This window comes from Alligator mississippiensis, chromosome 4 (genome assembly GCF_030867095.1).
Source record: "Alligator mississippiensis isolate rAllMis1 chromosome 4, rAllMis1, whole genome shotgun sequence".
Classification (NCBI taxonomy): domain Eukaryota; kingdom Metazoa; phylum Chordata; order Crocodylia; family Alligatoridae; genus Alligator; species Alligator mississippiensis.
The window spans coordinates 254,904,435-254,919,217 of NC_081827.1; the positions used below are offsets into that span (position 1 = coordinate 254,904,435).

At 45.7% G+C, this 14,783-nt stretch overlaps 1 pseudogene; it reads left to right on the forward strand.

Annotated features, from left to right (window-relative positions):
* LOC132250426 (putative E3 ubiquitin-protein ligase UNKL) overlaps positions 1 to 14,783 on the forward strand; it is a 44,741-nt pseudogene that overhangs the window by 21,602 nt on the left and 8,356 nt on the right.

The window sequence follows — 14,783 nt, forward strand, 5'->3', positions numbered from 1 at the left end:
AGATATATTTTTATTTGTGGCTGTAAATACTCAGCGTTGGTATATTGTGTTGCCTGTATTTTAGAGGTGCGCTGGTATGTCGGTTGCATATTGGATGGACACTGATAAAAGGAAAATTAACATTATTGGCAATCAGCTTTTTTTGGCTGGTGTAGCTGATAATGTCACCGGTGTATGCTGCGTGCATGCATGCGGCCAGGAATGCAGCCCAGCAGCTTGGAGAGCAGCGTCTGGCTGGTAAGTCTGCGGGGGAAGGGGTATGGGGGAGAGAAGGGAGTGTGCAGATTGAGGCTCCCATGGTGAGAGAGGGGCTGAGGCAGGGGCAGGCACTGCCCAGCCGACACTTCCCCCACCTCCCCCGCCCCGCTCCTTCCCCCTTAGAGACTTGCTGGCTGGATGCTGCTCTCCAAGACTGCATTCATTTAAATCAGCTATCAGATTAGTATTGGCCAATATGGCTGGTTAATAATTGGACATTGGTATCAGCCAAGAAAATCTTTATTGGTGCAACCCTACTATATTTAGTAGCATTTCACAGATTCATAGAAGTTTAGGGCTGGACTGGACCTCGTGAGATCATTGGTCCAACCCTCCTGCTCTAGGCAGGAAAGACTGCTGGGGTCAAATAACCACAGCAAGGTGTGTGTCCAGTCTCCTTTTGAAGATCTCCAGGGTAGGTGCCTGCACCATCCTTGTTGGCAGTCTGTTCCAGACACAAACGGTAAAGAAGTTGTTCTTTGTATCCAGTCTGAAGCCTCCTTCTAGGAGTTTATGACCATTGTTCCTGGTTTTCCCCTGGGGCACTTTGGTGAATAGTTGTTCGCCTAGCCCCTGATGCTCTCCCCTGATATTTGTAAGTTGCCACCGAATCCCCCCAAAGTCTTCTCTTTTCGAGGCTGAACAGTCCCATATCTGTCAGCCTTTCCTCATATGGCTTACTCTTCAGGCCTTTTAATCATACGAATGGCTCTTCTCTGGACTCTCTCAAGTTTCTCCACATCTTTCTTGAAGTGTGGCGCCCTGAACTGGACGCAGTACGAGAGCTGCGGCCTCACCAATGCAGAGTAGAGTGGGATAACTTCCTTAGTTTTGCTTGAAATGCTTCGGTTGGTGCATGGCAGCATATTGTTTGCTCTGCTAACTGTAGCATCACGCTGGTGGCTCGTATTCATTTTATGGTCAATTATGACCCCCTGGTCCTTTTCCGACAAGGTGCTAGCTAACGTAGCACCACCAAGCCTGTAAGTTCGTTGCAGATTTTTCCTCCGCAGATGGAGCACTTTGTACTTCTCAGCGTTGAACAGCATCTGGTTCTGGTCCGCCCATCTAACTAATCTGGCCACGTCTGCCTGGATCGTCAGCCTACACTGAGGCGTGGACACACTTCCCCAGAGCTTAGTGTCATCGGCGAACTTTGCCAGCGTGCTTTTCAATCCCACATCCAGATCATTAATGTAGACATTGAAAAGCAGTGGTCCAAGTACTGAACCCTGGGGGACCCCACTGGCTACCTTCCACCAGGTCGACACAGATCCATCTATTAGTACTCTCTGGGTCTGACCCTGCAGCCAGTTTCCCACCCATCTGACCATTGGATTGCTGAATCTATAGTCCCCTAGTTTTACCTTGAGAGCCTCATGGGACACCTAGTCAAAGGTCTTCCTAAAGTCCAAGTAAATGATGTTGACCTCATCTCCCTTATCCAGGTGGTGAGTGACCTGGTTACAGGAGATGAGGTTAGTCAGTTGTGACCTACCCATGACAGAGCTGTGCTGGCTATCATTCAGAATTGTGCCTTCTAGTAGCTTATCGCATGTGGAGTCCTTCAAAACATTTTTGAGGATTTTTCCTGGGATTGAAATCAGAGTGATCAGCCTGTAGTTCCCTGGGTCCTCTCTCCTCCCCTTCTTGAAGATGGGCACAACATTGACCCTGTTCCAATCTTCTGGGACCTCTCCTGAGTGCCACAAATTCTCAAAGAGGTTTGCCAGCGATCCTGCAATGACTTTGGCTAGTTCGTTCAGCACTCTCAGATGGAGTTCATCCGATCTTACTGACTTGTAGATACTCAGCTTCTCTAGCTATTCTTTCACCAGCTCAACATGGACGCTTGGTAGGTGATCATCCCTACTGTGACTATTCTGCGTCATATTTGCATTCGGCAGGCTATCACTCTTAGACTGGTGGAATACAGATGCAAAGTACTTGTTCAGGAGTTAGTTTTCTCCTTGGTGTTGGTGATTGTCACAACCCAAAGTTGTGATTTTTTGTTTTGTGTGTGCTTTGGCACTGCTAAATTATTTTCCCGCCAAATTGAAGCTTTCTTTGCAGTGTGCATTTCTTCTTTGCATCTGACAAATGCTCGTTGCAGAGTTCCTGCCATTTGTATTAGGATTCGAGCCACATTATTGGTTTGTGTTAAATTATGCACACGTGGCGGCTAGTGATTGGCTTGCTAGCCATATAAAGAGCTTGGGTGGTTTCCGCCCAAGTCGGGGAGAGAGAGAGAGAGAGAACTCCGAGGAGAACCCCGCAAGGGAGGACTCCGCGAACACCAGGAGGAGGAGTCTTCACCCTGTGTGAAGGTCTCTAAGCGCTGCGGATCCTATTGGACCCAACGCATTTCTTAATAGGCAACAGGGGTCTGATCAGCCTCTGGCCTCTCCCCGTCGCCGATTGATTCCTAGACGTACCCCTCCCTGCACGCAAAAGAGACGGATCCACGGAGCTTCAACAAGTCCGTAGGAGACCGAGCTTGTCGTAGTCCTCAAACGAGGATTTAAGCGGAGCTGTGCCTGGAAACTGTCCAGCCTACGCTGCGACCATCTTCAGTGTAAGTAAACAATCTTGAATCAACCACTAAGCGTCCGTGACTAATTCTAGCACCGCCTGTTTTCTCCGACCCTGCATGCCCGGGCTGCTGGCCACAGCCCGCGCGGTGCGAAAAAGGGCCCGGATCGCTCCCAGCCCGCACAGTGATCAGATGTCCAGATGCATTGGGCAGTGATCCCCCATTTCCACTGGTTTTCCTCCTGTTACCGGTGTACTTATAGGATGACTTCTTATTGTCCTTGATTTCGGTTGCTAACCTGAATTTGGTCACTGCCTTTGCTTTTCTAATCTGCCCTCTGCAGGTGTGGGCCAGTCTTTTATGTAGTTCTCCTTGCGACTTATTCCTAGCTTACATCCTTGGCTGATCTATATGAGCCAGAAGAATTGGAGAAATACTGGCTTTTGTGACAGGTTCTCCTTATATTTCATAAAAATTAGGTCATGCTTGTCAATAAGTCATTTGCTAATTTACTTCTGTGAACCACACAGCAAATTGTTGTGTGCTGTGAATATACAGATACTTTTCTGTAAAGTTCCCTGATATGGCAGGTGAAAGGGCTGAGTCTTTCTTTCCTACACAGGTATGACATTCCCTTTCTGACCCAGTACCCTCCTATTGTGTCAAATTTCACTGAGTCCAGTGTGTTTTGTAGTTGGAAGAGAAAAAGGGAATTACCCTGGCAACTGCAAAACTCACTTGTAACACTGACATGTATCTAGTACTTAGATCACAGCCGTTAGGATGCACACAGTTCCTGAGATCTATTTAACTGCAAGGTGGGAGGCACCCAGGGCTTGTTGAAGAGGTGTGTGGGGGAGAGGGAAGACAGGGGATTGTGCGAATCTGCAGGTCCTAGAGCCCCTGTCCCACTAAGCGTATGTGTACAGGCATTACACATGGAGCTAGAAAATTTCAGTGTCCAGTGAAGTTGCTCTTTGAAACAGCTAACAGTTTCTGGTGGAATCACTGTTTGCTTCTGCCAGAAACCACTTGACAATGCTTACTTTTTGGGCTGGAAAAATGGAACATTTCCTGACACAAGTAGCATGCCTGCCTGTGACTTAATTGCGTTTGTGTATCTCCAAAGGGGGGTTGGGGTTGCATGATGGAGGGTTATTCAGATCTCTTCCAGTCAAGTTCTGTGTGACAGAAGCAAGAGAGGAGGGGGCATTAAAACTGGCCAAATCATTTTGGGGAGGTGTTTGAGAGGAACCTGAATAGCTATACAGAGACAGGCCTTAAATGTAGGGGCAAGACCCTGCTCAGACCCTTTTCAGTGTCCCTTTCAGCCTCCGCTCTCTGCTGCTGTGTGACACAGGGCAAGATGGCCTTGTGGTCTGACCCAGTAAATGGAAAGTCTTTTGTTCTAAGTGAGGGGTGCTCACACCCTGATGTGTGGGCCAGATTCACCCCTGTTGCCATGTCATCCAACCTGTGGGTCTCCCCATGGATCTTTTGGGAAGCCCCATGGACTGTGGCCCTATGTTCTAGATTGGTCGTGCAGGGAGGTGTGGGGCCTGATCCTGGCAGGCAGGGGCAGCTCATGGCCCCTAGAACCCAATCCTGGCTGGGTTAGGGGCAGTGTGGGGCTCCCAGAGCTGCCCCTGCCCAGCCAGGATCAGGCTTCAGGGACCAATGCCACCTCTGCCTAGCTCGGATTGGACTCTGGCCAGGTGCAGGCAGTATGGTGCCCTGGGGTCCCATCATGGTGCACAGCAGTGGTGCAGGGCACAGTCTGTCTCACGGACCAGCCCCATGCCATTCATCTGGTGGTGGTCGCCACAGTTCTGCATTATGCTCCTGGTTCATAGAGTCCGAGCACTTCCTGTTGCAGACAATCATGTCCCCTAGTTCCGTAGACGGACCTGGGATTTCTGAAAGGGGGGGTGCAGGAACAACAACAAGCACTATAGAGGTGGCTGAACCCCATGCTCCCTACCTTCCCCCCTCCACAGGGGTGGGGAGACCATACCATGGGAGCAGCCTCTGGGGCCTTGAAAAGAGTCCCTGGCTGCTGCTTCCACAGCGTGGTCTGAAAGAGGAGAGCAACTGTGGCATTGCAGCCCCTCGGCATTTGCCCCTGCCGTGCCTTTCTGTTTCGTACAGTGGGTGAAAGTCAAAATGATTAGCTGCTTGCATACACGTACTTTGCTGCCGTTAGTGTAGTTGAAGAATGACATAAACAAATATACTTTACTCCCCCCAAATCTTTTGAATAGTTCTCCCAATACTGTGTTTAATTGGGGGGGGGGGGCAGTGTCTGTACGAGGAAAGTTAACAACCCATGATGATACAATGGCTTTGTTAGAACTGAGTATATCTGGGCAGCGGGGGGAAGGGGGGCACAAAATATCCTCTCATTTATTTTTCTTTTCTGTTCAACTTAAACCTATTATAACTTCTAAAGCATGATCCATATGATTTCTAAACGTGTCCAAATGGACTAATTGGCTTCATGAATCTGTTATGGTCTGTTAGGATTAGTGTAGCATATTTATTGGCAGATTCTGAGGCTTAGTCATGTGACCAGGGAGTTGCCGTGATTAGCTAGTGTTTTTGAAGTCTGTTTAAACTGGTGTGTATGAAATCAGGCGGCTGCGGTGAGTCAGCACTTAGTGAAATGGTAAGTTAGACATTTGATTTCCATCAATGGGGAAATGGGCAAAGAACTCTAATAATGATAGATAGTGTCAGTATTTTATTTTAAAATGTAGGGGTTTTTTTTCAGAAACTTGTCTATGATTTTTGTGGTACAATAAATAAATTCTTTTCACCTGTTCTTAAATTTCTGATTTTTTTTATTAATGTTATATATATATATATATATTTCTCATTTATCTATAATTTTTATAAATGTAATATAATTTAACGTGTTTTCTAGCCTGGGTTTTAGTTGACATATTCCAGTAAGTCCTATTGTGTGAATGTAAGAGTTGAAATATTTAAGTTGTTATAACATATTGTTAGTGTAGCAATAAGTACACACCACAATGGAATAGATTAGTTTTAGTATAACTTTAAAAAATCACAAGCTGTACAAGTATTGCAAAGCAAAATGGCAAATGAATTTTCTCGTCGCGATGTGGTCGTGTCCTAGTTTAATTAGATAGTTGAGATTAACAGAATGCCGACAGGATGTGCATTAGTGTAAATATAAACGACAGTTCATAGTAGGTTCAGTTGTTGATAGAATCAGTAAAAGTAGATTAACATGATCTTTTTTAAACATTATTTTTACTTAGTGATTCCATATTTAGTGTATTTTTAAAATGAGAATTTAGTATACTGAGTTTTTGTTGCCACACATGATGAATTCCATTGCTAGAGTTGTGCTCTGCATATGTGTAGGTTGGTGGCTTTGGAAAATGAGAATAAATTGTTGCGTTTCTATTTTTGAAATTTTTAATTTGGATAAAACAAACTCAGAAGGCAATAGGATTATCTTTGTTACCTTATTTTTCTCTGCTTTCCCAGGCTGCCTATTTAAAAAGCCCACCCACTTGAGAGATGATTATTGTATGTCTAAAAATGTGCATTGTAAGGAAAAGTTCTGGGATCTGTGGTTGAATAATAGAAGAATCAGTGTACTGAAGGAAATATTTTCAGCAAAATGATTAAACCATTGTGAAATCATACAAATTAGAAATATAAAAGACCTCTTGGATCAATGCAGGAATAATCCACGATCATCTTCTGGCATGGTAATGCTGTGTAATTAAAAAAACAAAAAACAAAATCAAATGATGGCCTTTCCATCAAATCTTTAGGATAACATTTCAGAACCCAGTATGTCTCACTGTCAGGAGTCTTTTCCTAAAGATTCTTAATGGAAAAGAAGGTTCCCAGTGGAATTTCTGTTTGGCAGAAAAATATTCTTCTTTGTGATAATCATGAATGTTTGAGTGGTGGTATAACTCATTTCTATTAGAAGGAGCAGTGAATTAAGAGCTAATGGCTTTATATGAAGAACTAGTAAAGGTCTGTTTCTGAGACTGAATAATTGGGAAAGCACAATCAAAGTAGGTCAAAAGCAAGTAAGATCTATCAGGAGCTGGCCCACTTTGTGTTTGGTGAAGCACATGAATAACACTTACGCCACTTGGTAGTTTAAAAAGAGTCTCTGAGCAACTGGAAGGAAGAGTAGTGCTCAGGGATAGGTGACAAGAAGAAGAGGAGGAGACTAAGAAGCATGAGAGGTGGATGCTCATTGTTAACTAGAAGTTTCAGCTTGGAAAGTTGGAAAAACAAGGTATGTGGGAGAACTACAAACTCATTCGCTGTTTAATGTTTTTCTTGTTCTTGTATATTCCAGCTCTATTCTGAGACGGTACAAAATTAGCCATGGGTATTACAAATAGCACACTGAAGAGGATGGCTTCCTTTGTTGTATCACCTGCCAGAATTTTAGACTGAAATAAACCCCCCAAGGTGTAGATCAATCCAGCTAAACCTAAACTAACCATGTTCCTTGGATTTTACTTCATATAGCAATAAAATGCACACCCCTTTCAGTTCAAGTATACCAGGTGCAGTTGCTCTTAAGATTGTTTAGGTCAGTTTGGCCTATATACCAGGAAATCCTTTTCCCCTCCCTTATATTTGGGGGTGGAGCATGTGTGACATGTGAACCCATTTAACTCTTTCCAGCCAGAACAGCTCACCCCTATTTCCTCTCTGTCCATTCCAGTGTCCAACCAATAACTATACTATAAATGTGCATAGGCATATTTTATGTATTTTCTAGCCATAGACTTTATCAAAACCTTTATTGAAAACCCAGCTAAAATTACCAGTTTTCCTTTGTCCACAGTTCGGTTGACATGTTCAAAGTATTTCTGCAGTTTACAGAGCTAAATGTTTCTTCTGTCAAGAGCCAAAGATTTTTCCTTACTATGTGCCTATACAGTGTCCAGGTGGAGACCCTAATCTAGATGCTGGGGGACTCTATACATGAATAATACAAATAAATAAGAATATTTCCAATAATGCATTTTAGATTCAGCAAACATTACAGCTTTATCTATGATACAGGTACATTATTCATCTAATATTCAGTTTAACAGGTTCTGCTTTAGACCTACATTTTAGTGATGTAAATGTAGCATCCTTAGATAAAGAATTAGAAGATCAAGAAAATAACAATCTTGGATTAACAAGAACTCTGGTTTAAAAATATAATTAATTCTCATCTACTAATTTAAAGTATTTTGCCTTCTTAGCTAACAAAGCTTAACCCTTTAAAAGAATCATTTTTAGGAGCCCTTGACTATGCTCTCACTGACTGGTTTTGGGGTAAAGGATGTGCCACCACCATCCCTTCTGGATGAATGTTGTGAGGGCCTCATTAAGTAGGTGTTTTGAGCATGCCTGCCAGAGTAGGGCTTGCAGGCAAGACTTTTTTCCAGAAAAGCCTGGTTGGGTCATATTAACAGGCTGTAGAGATAAGGTAGGAGCCCAGCTAATAAGTGCTGCCTGGTGGTAGGCATCTCTGTACATGGCCAGTAGGAAACATGTAGGTGCTTGGGGAACTGTGGGCATATGCAGTTTTAAAAGGCAGCTGAGAGGAGGTCTTGAGGATCTACACTTTGGACTTAAGTCTCAAACTGCATTTAGATACCTAAATTGTGTGGATCTCTCCTGCAATGACTAGCCACTTAGCCAATTCTGGGAAAGGAAAGGAAGAGTAGTGTAGGAGAAGAGATAAACAGAGAGTTGCACAAGGACTTTATAAAGTGTGTGTGTAACATTGGATCATTGTGCTTGACAAGTGGTCAAAAACCATGCAGATTTTTATAAGCTGGATGCAAAACAGGTTGGATCATCATGCTTGATAAGTAGTCATGGATGACTGAGTGTCTGGTTGGGAGGAGATATCAAGTGGGGCTTCTCAAGGGTCTGTTCTGTGTATTGTTTATATCTTCCATTAATGATTTGGATGATGGAGTGACATTTATGAATGAAACCAAGTTGGATGGAGTTATAGATACTGCAGAAGGTAGGACTAGGATCCAGAAGGACTTGGATAAACCATAGAAATATTCCAAAATCAGTCTGATGAAATTCAAAAGGAACAAGTGGAAAGTCTACTGTACCTGGGCCAGAATAATTGCATGCACAGATACAGACTGAGGAGAGACTGCCTAGGCTGTGCTATTGCTGAGTGGGACCTGGTGGATTATGGTGGACTATAAAATGAAAATCAGCCAACAGTGTGTTCTTGTTGCAAATAAAGCCAACAGTATGCTGGGTTGTATTAACAGGAGTGTTACCTGTAAATCGAGAAAAATGATTTTCCCTCTCTGTTTGAAGCTGGTGAGGCCTCACCTGGAGTATTATGTCCAGTCTTGGACCCCGGACTTCAAGGAAGATGAGGACAGATTGTAAAGAGTCCAACGAAGATCAACCAAAATGATTAGAGGCTTGGGAAGCATTATTTATGAGGAAAGACTGAAAGAGCTAGGATTATTAAATCTGGAGAAGAAAAGATTCGGAGGGTGGGGGTTGATAACAGTCTTCATATACCTGAATTGTGATTATAAAAGGGTGAAGATGGACTTTTCTCTTTGCTGTAAGAGACAGGACTAGAATCAATGGCCTCAACTGCAGCAGAGGCAATTTAGATTGGAGATTAGGAAGAACTTTCTGACTATAAAGTTGCTAAATTTTAGAATTGGCTACCTAGAGAAATTGTGTGACCTTCATCCCTGGAAATCTTTAAGTGCAGGTTAGATAGAAACTTATCTGGGATGGTTTATTCAGGCATGCCTTGAGCATGGGGCTGGATTAGTAGATGATCTTTTGAAATTCCCTCCAACCTTATTTTCATACAGTCCTAAAATCTTCAGTAAAGTAATGTATTGGGGGGTTCCTAACTTCATCCTTTCAGCTGTATCCTTATACTGTATGCACCTGTCGACAGTTATCTCCAACTTTCTTTAGTTCTTTGGCAGGGGGGATACAAGGTCACAAGGGAGGGGCCATAAAAGAATTTACTTTAAACTTATAAATAGTTAAGTATTACAGAATCACTCATGTTGTTGTTTACAAAAACCAAAAATGTGCTAGTAGGTGGTTAGCAAGCAGTAAATAAAGAGTTTAAGTAGTCAGTGTACAAGTGTGGATGTTAAAATGCAATGACATTAGAATGATAGAGCAAGGAAGATTAGTTTCTGTTAGTTAATTCCATGTGTGTGGATTAGATTTTTAACACTGATTTTTAACACATTTTCTATTAACACGTTTGCTATTGTCTGTTCCGTTAACAGTTCTTTGACAGATACCTTCAGTAGTTTTTTGTGTAGTTTGTGGCGGGCCAGTAGGGGGTGCTCCTGCGTTGAGCCGCCCACCTTCCAGGCTCCGAGTGCCTCCCACGCTCGGACTTGACGAGCATGAAGCTGATGCTGGTCCTGACTCGCCGGTACACAAGAGTTTAATCAGCTCATCCTTCTTTAGCCTTCCCTTCGCGTGAAGGCCTCTCTGTTTTGCCAGTTCTTTCAGTTCGGCCACAGTCATCCAGACATACTCGTCCGCCATCCTGACTCTCTACCCTATCCAGTCGACCCGATGCCAAATTAGAAATTGTTTGCTCAAGGGATTTCAGTGACTCTATTCCTTTCCCCAAATTATGCCTCAATACAGCAGGGTATTCGGATCCCACTGCTACCACCATGTTTGGCGGGCCACTAGGGGGCGCTCCTGCGTTGAGCCGCCCACCTCCCTGCGCCCGACCACCGTCCAGGCTCCGAGTGCCTCCCTTAGGGTGCCTCCCGTCCGGCCGACCCCCTCCCTGGAGCACACCCGCTAGCCTGGGGTTCCCGCTGCCACCATCCAAGGCTCTGGACTCACTTCTGGCTCTGCGCACCTTGGAGAACACAGGCCTGATCGTCCAATGGGTACTAGACCCAATACAGGCACTTGGGGCACTTCCCCAAGTCAGGGGCTGATTAGGGAAGCCTCCCTTAGTCCACAGACCTAAGGGGCCTCCTCGGTATAATTGAGACCCACCCCTCAATAAGTCTCCCACACCGGTCACAAGGAGAACTTTATGGATTACAGGGGGTAGGGCGGAAACAGGGTAGAAGGTAGAGCAGTGTCATAGGAATATCAGAGGAATTCCATAGAGCAAACTAGAATGGCTGATGGTAGCCGTTTAAACACGCATCTGAGTTACTGAAGCTAAATATCTAATCGGATCTCAAACAGCTTACTCACTCGCATCATCCAGAGGTGGTTGGAGTTTCCCTCTAGAGGCAGGGCACTCTTGGAGCATGCGGTGATGAGGAGAGAGCCCGGTTCAGATTCACCTGGATGACCGCATGGCTAATGGCTGCCTTCTTCCTGGCCCGGGCCTTTTTATCCCCTCTCTGACCTCAGCAGCCCGGTCCAATCAAAGCTGCCAGTGCTGGCCACTAGCCAGCCAATCTACAAAGCATCCCTGGCTACCTGGGCCCGCGTGCAGGGCCGGGCTTTTCCCCCCTGCCCAGGTGACCAGAGCATTTGTCATGCAGACCAGGGAGGGAGATCCCCGCCCTGAGGAATTCAACACCAGCCTCTCGCTGGCAGAGACAGGTCTCTGGAGAGGGGCACAGACGGTGGCATTTCTGCCACATAGTTGTCCGGTCATATTCTGCTTCTGATAGCTATGCACGGGAGGCTCTTCTTGGGCTGGCAGTGCCCTCTGGGACCATGTTTGTACCTTCCATGTTCTCTGGTGCTCTCTGGTCATGAGCATAAAGGACAAAGAGACTACAACCATTCCTGTTCCTTACTGCTTGAGAATGCAAACCAGAACACATTTGGTAATCGCATCTCTATGCATGTGCAATGTATTGGATAGTTGTCAGTAAGTTAGTTATTACCTTTAGACTATTGTCATAAAACAAGCACCATTCTGTATTAGATTTGAAGATGTCTGAATCTACAGCATCTATAATATCAAGACCTCCCTGGACATGGCAGAGTCCAAGTCTCAAAGACTCTTCCTCTTGCAAAGGAGCTGACCCTATTATCAACAGTGGGCACTAAGTGCCTTTAAATTCCTTGGTGAAATTTGTATGGCGCCTTGGTGTGTTATGCATGACTCACCTCAGAAACAAAGTAGAAATCCAAAGAGAGGTCCTTTGTAGCACTTCCTCCTCAAGAGCTCCCTCCCTAGTACTGGAAGGCAAGAAATCTGCTATGGACCAGTCTACCACTTTCATAGTTTCATGGTTTGTAGGTTTGGAAGGGACCTGAGTAGATCATCAAGTCTGACCCTGTGCCATGGCAGGAAAGAGTGCTGGGGTCAAATGACCCCGGTGAGGTGTTTGTCTGGCCTCCTCTTAAAGACCCCCGGGTAGGAGCCAGCACCACGTCTCTCGGAAGTCGGTTCTAGATCCTAGCCGCCCTGACTGTGACGTAGCGCCTCCTGATGTCTAGTCTGAATCTACCCTCTGCCAGCTTGAGACCGTTATTTCTAGTCACTCCTGGCAGTGCTCGGGGGAACAGGGACTCCCCCAATGCCTGCTGGTCCCCCCGACTAGTTTGTAAATGGCCACTAGATCCCCCTCAGCCTTCTCTTGTGGAGGCTGAACGGGTTCAGGTCCCGTAGCCTCTCCTCGTAGGGCCTGCCCTGCTGCCCCTGACCATGCGAGTGGCCTCCTCTGGACCCTCTCCATGCTGTCCACTTCCCTCCTGAAATGCGGCGCCCAGAACTGGACGCAGTACTCCAGCTGCGGCCTGACCAGTGTCGCATAGAGGGGGAGGATCACCCCCTTGGGCCTGCCTGAGATGCATCTGTGGATGCACGACAAGGTGCGGTCGGCCTTCCTGACCGCATCCCCACACTGCCGGCCCATGTTCATTGTGGCATCCATAATGACTCCAAGATCTTTCTCTGCCTCTGCACTGATGAGAAGGGAGGTCCCCAGCCTGTAGGTCTGCTGCTTGTTCTTCCTCCCCAGGTGCAGCACCCTGCACTTGTCAGTGTTGAACCCATCCTGTTTTCATCTGCCCACCCCTGTAACCTGTCCTGGTCCAATTGCAGCCTATTCCTTCCTTCTAGCATGCCCACATCCCCCCACATCTTAGTGTCATCTGTGAATTTGAACAGGGTGCTTTTTACCCCCTCGTCCAAGTAGCTGATGAAGAGGTTGAACAGTGCGGGCCCGAGGACCGAGCCCTGGGGGACCCCACTGCCCACAGCCCTCCAGGTCGAAAAAGATCCGTCCCCCACCACTCTCTGGGTGCGGCCCTCCAGCCAGTTCGAGTGCTCCACTAAGCTGCCAGCCCTTTCTGGACTATAGAGCACATAGGGGTTGAGAAAATCCCACTTGAGTCCTTCACACTTTTAGCCCAGCTCTTAATTAGATCCATCCCGGGATCTCCAAAGTAGATGTGTCTATATCTGAGCAGAATAAGAAGTGTCACAGATCCTGTTGGAGACGGATAGCCAGTCCTTGCTCTTTGCTAGTTGTTTTTTCCGATTCCCCGGTCCCCACTCTCATACACATCAACCCTTACGGCAGGGGCTGAGCCCTGTCACAGCGTGGCCCAGGCAATTCTGGTACTCTGCCCTCATGAACTTGTTAACACAGACTCTAATCATACGCCCTATAAACAAGTTTGCCTTCAAACTGTCAGTCATGCAAGTGGATGGACACATTTTATACCTAAGCCACTATTTATTTATCCATTTCATTTCTGTGTACTAAATGGCTGACAGTGACTGACAGAGTCATTTGCTTATTAATAGTTCAGAACATCCTGGCTAGCAGCATAAAGCAGGGGTTGGCAACGTACCAATTGCGGGCTGCATTTGGCCCATGGCAGCATGGAGAATCAGCGGCACCCTCCAGCCATGGCAGCAGAGGTGGCACCCCCAGAGTCCTATTACCTGGTGCTTTCAGTTTATTCTCTGTGCTGCATCATTAGGATGGCATCCCAGCATTCTAGCATCTGCCTTTTGCATCCATTCCCTTCCCAGCGTATGCTGATTGCCAAGGGGTGTGCAGCCCATGGCAGGGGCTGGGTAGCGAGCAGCGGCCTGCAGTGGCAGAAAGTTGCCAACCTGTGGCATAAAGGATTCTACCAGAATAATCTTTATTGGGCACAAAGGGGATGTCTTTACACATGCTGTGGGGGTGGGGGAGAGTGGGCACTTTTAACTAAAGCCCATTGAACCACTAAAGCTCTTGGGGCCACTCTAAGTAAAGTGCCCCCACCGCCATTTTGAAGCGCGGGGATGCTGAATAGATGAGACGTGGAGGCTGTTGGAGTGCGCTAATTAGTACGCTCCAGCAGACTCTATTGATTGAGTCTGTTCCAATGCGCTGTAAATACAGTGCGTCGGAGCAGCGCCCCTGCAACAGGCACCCACAAGGTCCTCAGTCTGGTCACTGATCCTTGGAAGGTCCTGTGTTGGCCATTCAGACTACCTGCTTGCCTTCAAATATTCAGGCCTTTGCATCATCTCTATAATAATGTGCATGCAGCAGATATGCCTGATCAGCTTCCTCTGGGAGACGGTTATATTTTCTCCTGGCAGGCAGTAACTAAATTTCTTAAGGGGCTTATTTATGTCTTTCCACCAATAATTTGGCAGGCTTATATCCCAGACAACAGTTTACTATAGACAGTGGTAATGGGTTTAATGTGACTTCTTTTAACCATGTTTTGAATTTATAACTTTTATTATATTCCAAAAGATTGATTCTCACTAGTTAGTAACAAAACAAGTTCTCAAAAACAATCAACTGTAAACTTGGCATTTCTGCTATCAAGGAAGGTAGAGTATATGCATGCTATATGCATGCTCATTCATTGACACAGTTGTATAGGTTGAAATATGATTATTTTAGATTCTTAATTTGTACTAATCTAAATGTAGTAAATAATATATTTCTTTTACTAGATTATTATTAACTTTTGCTTGGTTTTTGTCAAACCCTATGTGGATAGAAACTGGAAAACA